This window comes from Rhipicephalus microplus, chromosome 2 (assembly GCF_043290135.1).
Source record: "Rhipicephalus microplus isolate Deutch F79 chromosome 2, USDA_Rmic, whole genome shotgun sequence".
Taxonomy (NCBI): domain Eukaryota; kingdom Metazoa; phylum Arthropoda; class Arachnida; order Ixodida; family Ixodidae; genus Rhipicephalus; species Rhipicephalus microplus.
This window is the reverse complement of record NC_134701.1, coordinates 78,599,033-78,614,250: the sequence shown is the minus strand read 5'-3', so window position 1 is coordinate 78,614,250 and position 15,218 is coordinate 78,599,033. Positions and strand designations below refer to the sequence as shown.

Genomic DNA, 15,218 nt, shown 5'->3' with positions numbered 1-15,218 from the left:
CGCATAATCAAATTGACCCTATTTAAAATTAGCGGATATTAGGGCACAAAATAGATCTAACATGCGCGAGTCAGCATTAGCAGAGAGTGCAACGCACACGCACACAAAATCTGTTACTACAACAGCAGAAGTGATTGCTATGTTTAGCTATCGTAAGTTGCGTAGCACAGCCAGAAAATCAGGCATCAAGTTGAATTTGAAGTGAAGCCGTCCAAAAAAATATGACCAATCCAATTGGCTGTGATGCATCTGTAGCTACGCTTAATGCTTGCATTGAGGTTCTGCTTGTGTTCTTACAATATACCATCTAGAGTATGATGGGGGACTCCTTTAGCACTTTTGAGAAAAAATATCATCAAAATGAATATTCACAGGGTCTGAATTATGACTGGTAAGAGTTGTATCACAGATATGTGCACTAAGCGGGTCTAATAGACGTTGTACAAGTATGATATCCGTAGTGTTTGCAGCCCGTGTACTATCGTCTTCCTTTGTAGTGGGCCAGCGCTCAATCAAGTGTCCTTCTCAGTTTCTGTGGCCCATACGCGCGTGGAGTTTACGCACCTACAGGACAGAAGAAATTTGCTTTTACCCAGTGGCTTCTTTGTACGAAGTTGATACTTGGGTACTCGCTGCAATATTTCACCACCATATTCCTGTACTAGGTCACTGTAGAAGTTGAAGATAATTTCATCATGAAGTTACGCAGAGACATTTTTTTTTCAAGTCACAACAAAGATACAATGTGTGGTGTGGAATGCGAGAAAAAGCTGCGATACAAATGCAGCATGACTAGCTCCACATCCCAACAATACAAAACTGAAAAAAGGACAGCAATAATGAGGTAAACTAAACAGCAGACAAAAATGCATATACAGATAGTTGAAAATGGCACAATAAAAATATTTTGTAGATGTAGGCAAGATTGCACTAAAAGTACAAAAAGCAGAAAAAGGCAAAGTACGAAAAAAACTATTTTTTTTCTTGCGCCATGTAATTAAAATAGGTTGGATATGTCCTGTCATGAAAGAAGGCGCAATCGCTGCAATGAAAAACTGAATTTATGTATATATGTAGGAGTGAATGTTTAAGCATTTAGAGACCGTAGTTTCTCCGGTACCGAGTAACCTTCCAATAATCACTCTGTCTACTAGGTCGATATGAGGTGCTGCGCTCTAAGCATGCTATAGAGATAAGGTTATTTCTTTTCTTTATATTCATTTTTGATACACTGAGAAGCCATATTCATTCATTCTTTTTTTCTATCCTAAGGTATTGAATAAAGACCCGATATGTGCATTATACTCAGCATTTGAAATAGAACATAAGGCCTTTTTTCAACTGTGAGTAATTTCTAGTCGGAGTATAAAGTGCCATTTTCCCACAACAGAGGATCATAACATGGCAGGAAACAAAAAGCGTGTTTTAGATCACTAACATCTGAGTAATTAGTAAGAATGAGTATACCGAGTACCTTACCTCATTTCTTTCAGACCGATTTGCTATGTGAATGCCAAAACATATGCTCATGAAAAACAATTAATTCCAGAATCTTTAGCCATTCATAAAAAATCAATCGTAGATACATGCAGATGAAGTTTTGGAGTAGCTTCGTACGTCGTTCCTTTTGAACTAAACAGAACTGCTTTTTGAACAGTTGATTTGTAGGCAATTAGCAGTCGGACAATGCAAAGAAGTCATGTAGTGTTGAAATCAGGTCCTTTGCATCAATGCCTGCAGAAAACAAGGAAGAGGAATCTACATATATGACATATTTAGTTGTTCGATTTCCTATAATAATAGGGAGTTTTCGAATAGGGGCCCCAAAAGTTTGGGGCCCCGAAGCTTTTTGCGTATGCCCACTTTGGGTCAAGCAAGAGCGAAAAGTCTTCGAATAGGGACTGCAGCGTTTTTGACACTACCACCATTATATGTGATTCTAGTCTGAGCAGAGAGCAGTCACTTCAGTGGGTGCCGTCATGTTTGTCTGAGCTAGCATTTTTGGGGCAGGCTTTGCGGCTCCCGCTATACTCGAGAAATAGCGTCCGCAATGCAAAAAGCAAACGCAGTTTGGGTTTTGCGCATGCGCAGTGGCCTTGACGCTTCTTCTTTTCGAAATCTTCGCAATGGCGTTTATGTAAATAATAAAAAACGCTTATTTGATGTTCTGCGCGAAAAAATTGGTGAATTGTGTTCTGGAGGCACTGCATTAGCGTCTAGATCCAAGCAGCGAAGACGAATGAGCGCATAGAGGCACGTTAGACATGAGCGCTATCTGGCAGTTATCTTCGAAACCGAAAGAAGGCGTGCGAACCTGTAACGGAGACGTTAAGGTGTAGAACGCAAAGCTATGAGAGGGTGCCACTACCATGTCGTCTTAGCAAAGCGTTGGAAACACTTGCTTTTATGAGCACAGCGTTGCATTGTCAACGCGGCGTGATAAACGATACGGTTCTTAGAATTACTTATGTTTGCCTTCTCTAGTATAAAGACACGCAGAATATGGGCTTGTTATTGTGACTCAACTATTCACAATAGTTGCATTGTAATTGAAAATTGCACAAGTATGAACGCTGAAACTTGAGTAATTATGGTGGGTGCTGCGGGTGATTGATTGATTGATTGATATGTGGGGTTTAACGTCCCAAAACCACCATATGATTATGAGAGACGCCATAGTGGAGGACTCCGGAAATTTTGACCACCTGGGGTTCTTTAACGTGCACCTAAATCTGAGCACACGGGCCTACAACATTTCCGCCTCCATCGAAAATGCAGCCGCCGCAGCTGGGATTCGAACCCGCGACCTGTGGGTCAGCAGCCGAGTACCTTAGCCACTAGACCACCACGGCGGGGCGGGTGCTGCGGGTGGGGTTGGCCATTAGGAGTATCGTTTGGGGCCGTTTGGGGTATCTTTACGGCAGACAAACAGGCAAATGTTCCGACAGAAAGACAGACAGACCAATGTTTTTGTGTTGAAGTACCCCAAGAAAGACGATCGTCTTTAAAAGTAACGACTGTCACTGCTGCTTTATTGCTGGCGCACTTTACGACGCGTGTTTGTAACCACGTGGGCCGGTAGTTTTTTCACTGCTGTATAAGAAAACTTCATAACCATGATTGGAATAAGAATGCATCAATTTTAGTTAGTACTAGCGTCTTCAGAGGTTCTTGTCACTATGAGGATGGTCAGCCATAGAGATGTAAGTGGTGAAACTGGGGTTTTGAGTCGGCATTCCATTTTCGTAATCATTTTCTGCCATATTTTACGATGTTTCTGATGAAGAACTCCATGAGCTACAAACTATGCTGCGAAGGTGTCTGCTAATGTAGTGGATCAACATTGGTTAATGCAATAGAAAAGAGAAAGAGTGGAAATGCAAAGAGAAGCCCAAACAAGAAAACTTCTAAAGGCGAAAACTCTTACAAGGCGTTTTTCCTATCGCCGAAGACATTATGCGCCAAAAGATGCGGCCCCAAGAAAATCGAGCCGCTAAAGCAAGGATAGCTTGATGGTCTATTTGCTATTGCATTGTGAAAGGCTACAGCGCACATCGACAGGGATGAAAAAAGGACACACAGAACATAGTGTCGCACTCAGGCCAGAAATGACTTCAAGTGATGAATCACATAATATATAAATGTAGCATAATGCTGCAGAGGAAATTGACTGTATGGAATAAATTCTGCTGCTTAACTTTATAAAGCAACATGAGCTTATGAGGTTAAGCCATAGTGGCATATTCTGAGGAAATTTTGGCGCGGTAGGCTTGAACAACGTGCACTGTTCACGCGCGTGTTTCTTGCGATTCGTTCCTCTTGAAATGCAGCAGATATCTGAAGGCTCCATGCACTCTCACCCCAACGTCCACGCGAGAAAATCTCACCCGACTGCATGGCTCTGTTTCCAGTCTATGCCAGCTTTCTTAAAATACCACGGGAGGTTTACAACCACCACGAGAAGGTGCGTGAAAATTATTCCGTACTGTCACCGTGGCGATGAACTGCAATTTACTTTCCACATATAACCTTCTTTCCTTGTTAAACACTGTGCGGTAATGGGCACTAGGCTCGACATGTGAGTTGTTTCCTCAGCATCACTATTCGATACATAACGCCAACTTTCCTCGAACGCCTAAGCGGATCTGAGTTGCATGAAAACTCGGAGCACGTCGGCGAGGTTGTAGAAAAGCAGCTGCGGCCTTTGCATTCATTTTGTACCAGACTGCGTTATCTTTCTATAATTACGTCATTCCTTCAATCTCAGGACTTTCGGGCTGGTAAGTTACCTGAGCGGCATCTTCATCGCGCCTCGACCTTCGTGGGATCACTGACCTGACATGACGCTTGAGCGCTGTGAAATGCACCGACAAATGAAACAACATAAGCGATTGACACGTGGCACTTAGATGAACACGATTGTTCTACCTGCAGCACGTTTCAGCAACATGCCGTCAAGAGGAATACAGCTTTGTCAGACTCACTTAGCAAATGAATCTTGCACTTACGCTTTACTCGTAGCCAGTCTAACCAAAATTTCTTTTTCAACGGGACTCACAGAACTCCGACACTTTTTTAAAACCAGACTCCCTTGGACTCAAACTCACCAAAATATTGCTCACTCGGACTGACTTCCCCTTACATTGACGATGAGATGTGAGTGTGTCCCAGTGAGCCGACTCATAAGTTCTCTTTGCAATCCATGTTGCGTCGTAGTGGCTTTTTGCATATAGTATAGTACCTCAGCCCGCGTTTTTTTCTTCTTTCTCAAGCGTCTATTTGGCTCTTTGCTTTCTTTCTCATCTTTCTTCCTCTTTCCCCCTTTTCTTAGTGCAGAGTAGCAAACTGGATGCCCCGATTTCTCATTAACCTGCCTGCCTTTCCCTAATTTTATTCTCCCTCTCTCTCTGTACGGTTTCAGCTAACACTTGTCATAATAATGAAACAACCTCGATGGGCGCATGAAGATGACGATGTTGTAGCGGGGCTGGCTCACGAGCTGCTCTGTCTGCTGTTGCTGGCTCGGAGCTGTACCTCTCTCAATCATTCCATTGTGTAAATAAACGCGTTCCATCGTGACATTTTTAAGGCTTTAGTACCACAGAAGGCCCTGAAAATGGTTAACAAATCAGATCTACAGAGGCTCTTCATTCTTAGATGAAGAGTTTATATTAAGTGTACTTATTCATCTTTTTATTTGAACTTTTCTGCTCAAAGTAACATTTCTCTCTCTCTCTCTCTTGGTTGTGCTAGCGGCGCCTTATCCAAGGTCCAACAGCAGCGAAACACAACGATTCAAGATGACATAGGCACTGTATTTGAAATACTGTGCAACTGAGAGCTAGTGGGCAAAGTGTCCTTCCTTTATACTACCCACGTGCATTGAGAGAATGTTCAATGTAGCAGTCAACTTCTTACCGAGGACACACGGAATAATCAGCGACGACAACGTCGAGAAAGAACTCCTATTGGAAGTTACCAACATCCGACACGATTTAACAGAAGCCACAGTAAGCCTCTCAGCCTTCACGCAAGCCGCCACTATTTTCTATACTATGAAAATCACAGTAGTTCATTGTAGTTACAGCATAATGTATTGTTTTTAGATAACTTGTGTTTTTCTGTTATTGCAAAATGTTTTGAAGGAAAGTAACCCAAAAGTAATCGATTACACACTAACTGCTCATCTATTTCTTCTGGGGATGTAATCGAACAGTAATATTTACACTTGAAATGATATAGTTGTAATTGCGATTGGCTAGTTATTTTCTGTAACATGTGCAAGTCTGGCTCAGTAAAACATGGCAGGCTGCGCGTTCAGGCTACCCTCCCGGGATTCTTAAGTGCGTGTGCATTGGCTGCGGGTAAAAATAATGCCTGTGTTAACACTCGGGCGCTGCTGGGTAGAAGATTTAGATATCGATGACCCGACGGATTCCTTTCTCGATTTATCAAGTACGAAGTTAACAGATTATATCGCACGTGGCCATCATTTTGTAAAATTCAGTTTAAAGTGTCCATCGAAAGTTGACTAGCAACTTTTATTTAGGGTAAGTTAGCACAAAATGTGACTAGAAAAGTGAAAATAGGAGCAAAATTTTTTTTCTGTTTCTCTCGTAACCATTGAAATTCAACGCAGAAATTTTCATTCGGTAGAAGGTACAAACAACCTGAATTTGACTGCGTTGCCAAACTTCAAAAGTTTAATTTGACAAAATAAAAGTGCACCAGGTGTCTCATTTTGCCCCAGCCTGTGGGGCAAAAGTGCTGATTTAAAAACAAAAAAGGTAGTCTCTTCATTACTTGCAGTAGAGTCACTCATAATGGCTTCGTGGGCCCTCACGCAGTCTTCATGAGCCCAGTTTTTCCATTACACGCATTGGATCACAACATACACTAGCGCTTTGTTGCTGCAAAACTCCCTGCAGATCAAACACGGTCAACTCTTTGTTTTTGCTAATGTTGCCATTTTTTGAAAGCTCGCATTTTATTGGATTATTTAATGATTACAAGCTAGAGATATGTATGTTCTCAGACGCCTTCTTCACCTCGTTTTCCTCTTTTGGTGCTCAAATGCACGACCTTTTCGTTGCTTTCCGCTGCGTCAGCCAGGCTTAGTAAGGCCATGAATTTCTAATTCTCTAGCGTTTATATTTTTTTTATTTTCGATGAAAAAAATATCAATAAAACTAGATTACAAGACCGGTTTGCGAACAGCTTGATATGGAGATTTTTTCAATTTTTCATGCATCTCTTTGGAGCTTCCTTGAGTGCAACAATCGGCGCCTATTCATGTAGTTTTCCTGGCAGGAAGCTCTGTGGGTGTCTTTTGTGTGTACGAGCTTTCATAAACAAAGAATTATAATATATATTGAGTGTAGGTAAATGCCTCACACTCTCAAAGGCAACTTCTCGGCTTTTTGTTATTTTTTCTTCCTTAACATGCCCGAATAAAAAAAACCCGCTTTGCTCCTCACAAGCCGATGAACTAATACTCTGGTGGTGAGTAGCTAGAAGCAGAGTGTAACAAAATAGATAATTAAATTGTTGTCATCATACCATAGTAATTTTATGCTTGGATCGAAAAACTTCGGGGAGGGAAATGTAACCCCTACTTGATGGATCAATTCTTTACTGACACCAAGCGCGTAATTTTTCCTGCGCGAACTCTGTAAGCAATAGTCAACCTTTACAAACAAAAAAGGTGATCAAGTACCGGCACCTATTGCTGGAATAGAGAAAAAAAATGAAAGCGATTCCTGTATTAGCTACAGAGGTCGGCAAAGTCAAAATGTTTCGTTTTTCTTCGCGTCTCAATTTGCCCTGCCTTAGCATCATTACTGAACCGAACCGTGAAAAAAGCTCCTGTTTTTAAAAAAGAGAGCAAGAAAAAAAAAGTCACACCTTTGCCGCAAACGCGAAGCAATGAACGCGATAGTAATGAATTGCAAGGTGACGCGCAGAATGGCAGCCGATGAATATGTTTGTTTGCGTCATTTGTTTCATGCACAAATGACGCACGAAACGTACTCACAAATACAGATGAAGGCGAATAAGGCTTCAGTTGTTACTTCGCTGTGTCTGAAAAGCATGCCTTTTTCGCAAAGGGAGGCTGTGCAACGATTGCAGTGACCTTCATGCACCCGGTAACTACCACAGAATCGTTACCACGAAACACAGTCTAACGAAGACGTACAATTCTCCCCACTGCAAGATAAAGGTGCGCGATCAAACTTACACCCCCTTAATCTCTACGCGGGCCAAAGCACGCGTGAGAGATGAGAGCCGCCGCGCGCTCACTTCGCCATCTTGCTGATAATTCTGGAAACACAATAGTTCCATTCCCCCCCCCCCCCCCCCCCGAGATGCCTGCCAGCAACTGTAAGTGGTAGATATGAATAGCTTGCCATTTAAACTTTGAAGGAGGTGCCCTTCGGTAGCTCAGTGGTTAACGCCTCGCAATCCCTACGCGGAGGTGGCACGTTCGATTTCGCACGCTGGAGTCTTCTTTCTGGGATTTTTTTTTCTTTCTTGCGTTTTAATATATACAAATACCTATACATATACGGTGCATTACATCGACGCCGGCGGCGAAATTCAGCGGAGAGTGTCCATATAATTGCTATCACAATAAAAAAAGCGATGTTTGCACTAAACCATGCACGCAAGGCTTGCAACAAAGACACTGGGTGACTCTACGGGCTGTTTTGTTGTTTCTAGGTATTTTTTAGGCTTATCTATAGGTGACGCGCGTTGTTTCCATCTTGCTTCTAGGTCATTGGTAGGATAGGTGACGATTGATTGCTTCAACGTTGATTCTCAGCGCAGACAGGTGCGAGTTGAATGACAGACAGTCGCAGACACCACACTCATATCCGAATTCCAAATGCAGAACCTCACGCTGAAACCAAAAGGTCTCACATCTCACTGATCTAAGGGCTCGTCCTACTTGGCGTAGGCCTTCCATGACTCCTGGGCCTTCTCGTAGCGGCGTTGACTTTCCCATTACTTATTATCCTCTCATTGTACGTAATGTGGGTTTTTGGCCCACCGCCATCGTTTCAGAGCCATATGTTCTTCGGCTAATTGTTGCCTTGTTCATTTTTAGTTGAAGAGTGGAGACTAGTGGGGCTCACCCGATTCCAGCTTGTCATAAACAGTTAGGGGGATGCAAATTTTTTGGTCGGTCAAACAAAGCACCGCTGACTAAGCCGCTTTGTTTTTAAAAGAGCTTGTTTGTTTCAATACCGCAATGCACGCATCTGCTTTTCTACAAGGTTTGAGCGCAGTTTACTGAAGCATCCTACGTGTTCTCAGTACTTTACAGGTCACCGAGCTTATCTTTTCATCAAACAAGTCTTGGTAAATCATAATGAGCATCAGGAAAACACACTGCGAAAATGTTGGCCTGTATTCGAAAAAAAAAAACACGCTATGCCAAAAGTTTTCTTAAGTGATTATTTCAGCCAGTCGCGATGCGGGGCATGTCGTTAGCGAAAAGAGCTTATTATTAAGGAAAAGCATTAACGAAAAAAAAATTTTGAATTCGTCCCTTGGATAGCATGTTGCCCGGTGTGATTCTCCCTTTACGCCAACATGCTGCTGTTGAACTAAAGAGCACATAGACACTATGTATAGTTAGAATACTCATAAATATGATAAAATGATGCCTGAAGTGATTGCCATTAAGTACAAAGGCCTTTTGTTGGGAAGAGCTCAGTGCACACTCATTTAATACCGTTAAAAATAAAGAAGCGTCTTCGAATCCTGTGTTACACAAAATGTTCATGAGAACCAACAAATCATGATGCCGAGAAACGTAAGGTGTTATTACTGGTAATTTTATCAGAAATTAAAAACGAAACGTGTACAAAAAAATAACTATCTGCTTGTAGAAACCAATTTTTCGACCTTCGATTGACGCGTCCGATGATCTCCCAACTGAGCTACATTGGTGGTCATCCCTCCCGTTCCCTTTATAAGGTTTATATGACATTTCAGCCTAGAATTGTTAGTAAGTAGCACGTAGCAATGATGGCGTGTGTGGAACAGTCTTTATTACAGTAAAAGCTAATATGAGATCACTTTTCGGGTCACGTGCAGTTGCATGTTGTCCGCCACCCCCACCGCTGCCACCGCTTCCACCGCCGCCGCCGGTGTTAGTAGCTGTATCACGCGAAATAAAAAAAACATATAGCTTTAGTCAGGCTCCTGTGACTTAGCTCCAATGGCACAGTAGGGCTTGAACCCGGGTCCGCTGGTGCCAGTCCAGTATTCTACCACAGAGCTACACCGTTGCTTTTTTTTAATGCATTAAATTATCGCCAGTTAACTACACCCAACATGCTTCATCAGAAGTCAGGCAAACACACACAAGCGTCAAGAACGGGAAGCCACTCCGGAATGGTGTCAAAAGTCTGAACAACACTGCGCACTTTGGCTGCTTCTCGGAAAACAGATCTCGTCGACCGTGGTGGCTCGGCATGTCTATCAATCATGCGAGTTTTCCATAATGAATAAAGTCCCAACAAAATAAACAGGTCATAAGGAGTAATATCCGTCAGACTCCTTTTCAATGGTAGGAACCTAATACCATGTGCTGTGATTGGAAGTTCTTTTCTCATTTTTCTTGTTAGAATGCTTGTGACTTGTTGTGAAAGATGTCTTAGGGAGGCTTGATGTCATGAAAGCAATCACGTTAGTACGACTTATAAAGCGTTTTCAAACAGCGAAAGAACAACCAGTCGTCACACAATGCGATGAGCATAACAAGTGGGCTGTCCAACGGTCCAACCTATTTGAAAAGCTTGTTCTTGTTTCCCTATTAACTGTGGCGTATACCTACTATAGCCATAATTCCTCATCGTCGTCGGCCACTGCATGGACAATTGGCACGAAATTCCTTAAAATTGTTCAGCGGATACCTCGCTTTTCAGAAGAGTGACAAAAATTAGCATAGCGAATGCTGGACCCAAAATGCTGAACCCAAAAGTTCATTAATAATGCCCTAGTAGGTACCAAGCAAGTGTGCTTGCACTAGTTACCCAATGAGTGTTTTGAAGACTCTTAAAGGCCGCTCTTCTAGCTTTCGCTGTGACTGTGCAGCGCCTACCGCACAAGCCTGGCGTTTTTTTTTCCCTCTTGTTATCACGTAGCACGCGATCTTAGAAAGAGCCGACAGCTGACCAATGATTCCTCCCATACTATCTGAATGCATCAAGTTTGCCACAACGAGATTCTCGCCATGAATGAATGAAGAATGTGGAAGATCTAAAGCCTCACTTTCGTTTGTTAAAAAAATAATAATGAAAGCTAACAGACAATAAGATCAAGTAATCATATGCATCACCCCTTGGCATCATTGCCAATTAGCTCTCATTATTATCGTGTATAATAAAAAATAACGAGCCATTAAACCTTCCACTTCTTTCCTCTGTACCCATCCTCCTTTATTGTCAATTATATATCACAAATAAACGGAGTCTGCAGCAATGGATACTACATGACTGAAAAATAATGTAGGTCGTTAGGCAGACAGAGCTGTATGTCGACGTTTGTTTCCTGTTTAGAGATCTCTCTTCAAGAAGCAAGTGCGGTCTAATTCCTCCCGGAACATCCCCAGCGTACTTTGCCTGTTCTGTTTACCATGCGAGCATTGTCAATTTTTCTTAACGAAATTGCAGTTTGAGAGCGTAGGATAAATGTTTTAGCGAGTTATGTTAAGATAGTAGGTTCTTGGGTAATGACAATTCAGTTCCTGAGTTAGCTTAGTGGGTACCTTCTTTTATTGTTTGAAATAAATGTATTTAAGGAGAGGTTGGTGCCAATGCATGGCGCTGGCGACTCCTCTTGCACAACAGTCGACATTGCATGTTAGGTAACAAACACAAGGCTATACATATGTACATAGCACGACACTTACGCACTGAGTCCAAGTTTTTCCTTTCAGAAATGTGTCCACGCCACACAGAAATTTCTCCACACCATATATAATCTGTAAAACACAAGTATTTACGCAAATTGAAATGTCCAGACAAAGCATTAAAGTTTAATAATATGTCGAAGGTGATCATGTCAGCACCTTTTGAAGACTATAGGTGAGATAAAAGGGAGAGAAAGAGTATTATAGAAGAAAGGTAGGGAGATTAAGCAATCTTAGCTGGGTTGGCTGCTCAAGATAAAGAAGAGGAGTAAAAAAAGTTGAGCTTAGCGTGCGATGTCAATGGCCCTTTGTTTGTGACACGAGATTAAAACTCGCTAGAAGAAAAAAAAAGCTGTGAGTTTAACGCCTTTGCTCGTAATCTTGCAATAAATCTAGTACTGATGTACGTGAGTGCGTTTCTTCAGTCATAAAATAGGTTTCCCACGCGAAACACGTAGTCCTGCTCTACGTGAATGCGTTTCCAAACATCGCGTAAAAAATTTGAGTGCCAACAAAATATAACGGAATGCCCTTTTACACTCTTAAATTAGGTGCTAATAAATGAGGACTTGATGTTTTCTAAGTGATAACACACATTTCATTGCTTCTCAGGTGCTTATCATCGCTTATTAAAAAAAGAAGGCTGTTGACATCCTTAGTTATTGCCGCTTTCCGAGCTGGCTGAAAGATCACTGCGGGACGCCAACCATATCGACTTGCGTGCTTATTCCTTCATACACCGACCACTTTGCGCTGCGCCTGCGTGGTTTCCAGTATGGTCTTTAAAAGCTCTTTGAAGACCCATGATCATCGCAATTGGCAGCAACAGCTTGCGGTGGCGCGCATGCCTGCATGACGCTTGAATTTTGTTTGCACAGGTTAGATTAATATCAAGAATTGTCTTATATCTCGGTTAGGTTCACCTACCGGACCTGTTGCTGCTGTTTCTAGTGCTTGCTTTGGATATCGCTCTCGTGTACCTTCTGGTATTGTATATAATCTTCTTTGTTTAGACCACGCAATCCTTGTCCAATATGTCAAAAAAGATGAACAGGTTGTTTGATGATTTCAAGTGAACAATGATGCAAGATTTTTGTGTATTTTGAGAAACCTTTCAAGGAGAATCAATAGACGACATTACGGAAACAAAGAGCAGCCTGAACATCATAAATGAGCGCTTCGAGCTGATAATTGAGTCCGTGGAAAGTATAGAGACGGAAAATATTATCTTGAAATAAAATGCCCAAGAATTGAAATATGAGCTTGGCGAGCTTCGTGCAGAGCTGAAACAACAGAGAAAGTAGGCTTATAGAAAGCGGACAGCAGTAAAAATGCTACAATGTAGAAAAGAAGGGGTGTTTCCCATGCTCCGCACTGAAACACCAAAGAAGTGGCAAAGAAACTAGAACGAGCATTTGGCATGCCCCTTGACAGCTCTGATATTGAAGTCTGTCACCGCGTGAAACCAACTGGCCATACCACTGCCCCAAACAATTCCATTCAGTTCGCGCGCAGATCATCACGAGACTAATTCATTCAGAAGCCTAGAAAACAAAGACTGTTTTGAAATGACCTATGATTTCAATCGAATGTACCTGTTTTTGTTAATGAGCATTTGTGCCCTGCCATGAAGCGGCTATTCAGTGCCGCGAATGGGAAAAGGAAGGAGTGCAAGTGGCAGCGTGCGAGCACAAGAAATGGCAAAATTTTTGTCCGTAACTCAGCTGAGACGGCGGTGGTCGTCATAAACTGCCTGGATGACATAACTGAGATTGTTGTAGGAATACTTCATTCCGTGTATGTTGCTTTGTTTTGTGTTTCTGTTACAATTATGAGTTTTTATTTTATGACATTAATGCCTTAGTCAAAACGGAACGACCAGCGGTGTCGTCTTTTAACCAGAACGTTCGTTCTTTAGTAAGAAAGCGCATGACCTGGAAATCATCCTAGAGAGCATAAATGAATCTTTCACGGCATTAACGTTAACAGGAACGTGGTATAAAAATACGTCTCAAATGTTTTTCCTTCCCGGATATCTGCTTTTATCGAAATCGTGAAAGCAAAGGCGGAGGGGGTGTAGCGGACTTTGTAATGGAAGACATTCGCTGTGAAGTTGCGGGCGAGCTCTACAATATCAGCCCAGATATTGAAGCACTCACGTTGCGCAGCCGCGAAAACCTTCTTTTGTTGTGTTATCTACCGCCCACCATCTCGTAATCTTAATTTGTTTCTTAACTTCATCAACAAACTTTTCAGTCATGAAGAAGTCATGCTGCAGAAGATAATTTGAACCGTTTTATTGAGAGGAGACTGCACTGTGGACATGCTTGTGCACACGCATTACAGGCAAGAATTACAAGATTTGTTGATCGCGAACAGTTTGAGAAACGTCATTATCGTACGAACTCGAGTCACTAAAGAAGCTGCCGCGCTCTGAGACCTCTTTATTACAAATGCTTACTTGATATGATATATGAGGTTTAACGTCCCAAAATCACCATACGAATATGAGAGACGCCGTAGTTGAGGGCTCCGGAAATTTTGGCTACCTGGGGTTATTTACCGTGCACTCAAAGCTAAGCATACGGGCCTACAGAATTTTCGCCTCCGTGGAAAATGCAGCCGCTGCAGTCGAGACTTGATCTCGTGACCTGCAAGTTAGCAGCCGAGTACCTTAGCCACTAGACCACCACGGTGGGGCCAAATGCTTGCTTTAACAGTGTAACAGCAGATGTTAATTATACAAATATTAGCGACCACTTAGGTATATTTATGTTGATCACCACTACCTGTCATTCGATAAAAAAGAAGGTACCGGTATACTACGTTCAAGAAATCGTCCCACACTCTCTAGATAAATGTCGTAAGTTTGCAACAGTGGAGTAATGTTTTTAGTTCAAAGGGTAGCGACGTAGAATTATACTTTTTCATTGGAACATTCGAAAGGGTATGCTATGAGCATTTTTCATTAAAAAATTCAAGAAAGCCTTTTAAAGCTAGTAACCCTTGGGTAACTTATAAATTATTAAACATGATCAAGTATAAGAATACCCTGCATATCAGTTTAACTAAGCATAAAAGCCCGGGTAGTTTTCCAGATTATAAGACATATCAAAATCAACTTACCAGTAAACTAAGAACAGAAAGAAACCTATATTTGTACAACTTATTCTCGGAACCTGTGACTAGACAGTCCGACGTGACATGGAAAAGTTTATACTCACTCCTACGCTCAACTAAATTTCATGTTATTCTCGATAATTTTCATCAGTAAGGTGAACTGTCATCTGACGAATCACCAGCAGACGCTTTTAACAATTGTTTCGTTAGCCACGCAAAGATTAGATAGATTTGTGGGGTTTAACGTTCCAAAACCACCATATGATTTTGAGAGACGCCGTAGTGGAGGGCTCCAGAAATTTTGACCGCCTGGGGTTCTTTAACGTGCACCCAAATCTGAGTACACGGGCCTACAACATTTCCGCCCCATCGGAAATGCAGCCGCCGCAGCCGGGATGTAGCCACGCAAATTCTAAAAATGCTTTACTCAGCAGCAGCTCGACTGCCCTCGCTGATAAAAACATTGCTGTAAAATTTTTCTTCTTCAGGCCCACTTATTGCACTGAAGTTTTTTCTTCGATAAGTTAACTCGAAAATGATAGGTCGCAGGACACTTATGAGTTTGAAATAAGACATATAAAGCATTTACTCGAGATTTTTTGTCCTGTTCTTACTCACATTTTTAATCTGGTTCTATCGTATGGAAAATATTCAAACAACATGCAAATGGCTCGAG

At 42.0% G+C, this 15,218-nt stretch overlaps 1 long non-coding RNA gene across 1 annotated transcript; it reads right to left on the bottom strand.

The window, feature by feature from the left end:
- Positions 1–1,593: 1,593 nt before the first annotated feature.
- Positions 1,594–14,641, bottom strand: LOC142796292 (uncharacterized). Its single transcript, XR_012893707.1, has 3 exons — positions 14,549–14,641; positions 11,423–11,494; positions 1,594–1,734 (listed from the first exon to the last, which is right to left on the bottom strand). It is a non-coding gene; the product is annotated as an uncharacterized LOC142796292 (long non-coding RNA).
- Positions 14,642–15,218: the final 577 nt, after the last annotated feature.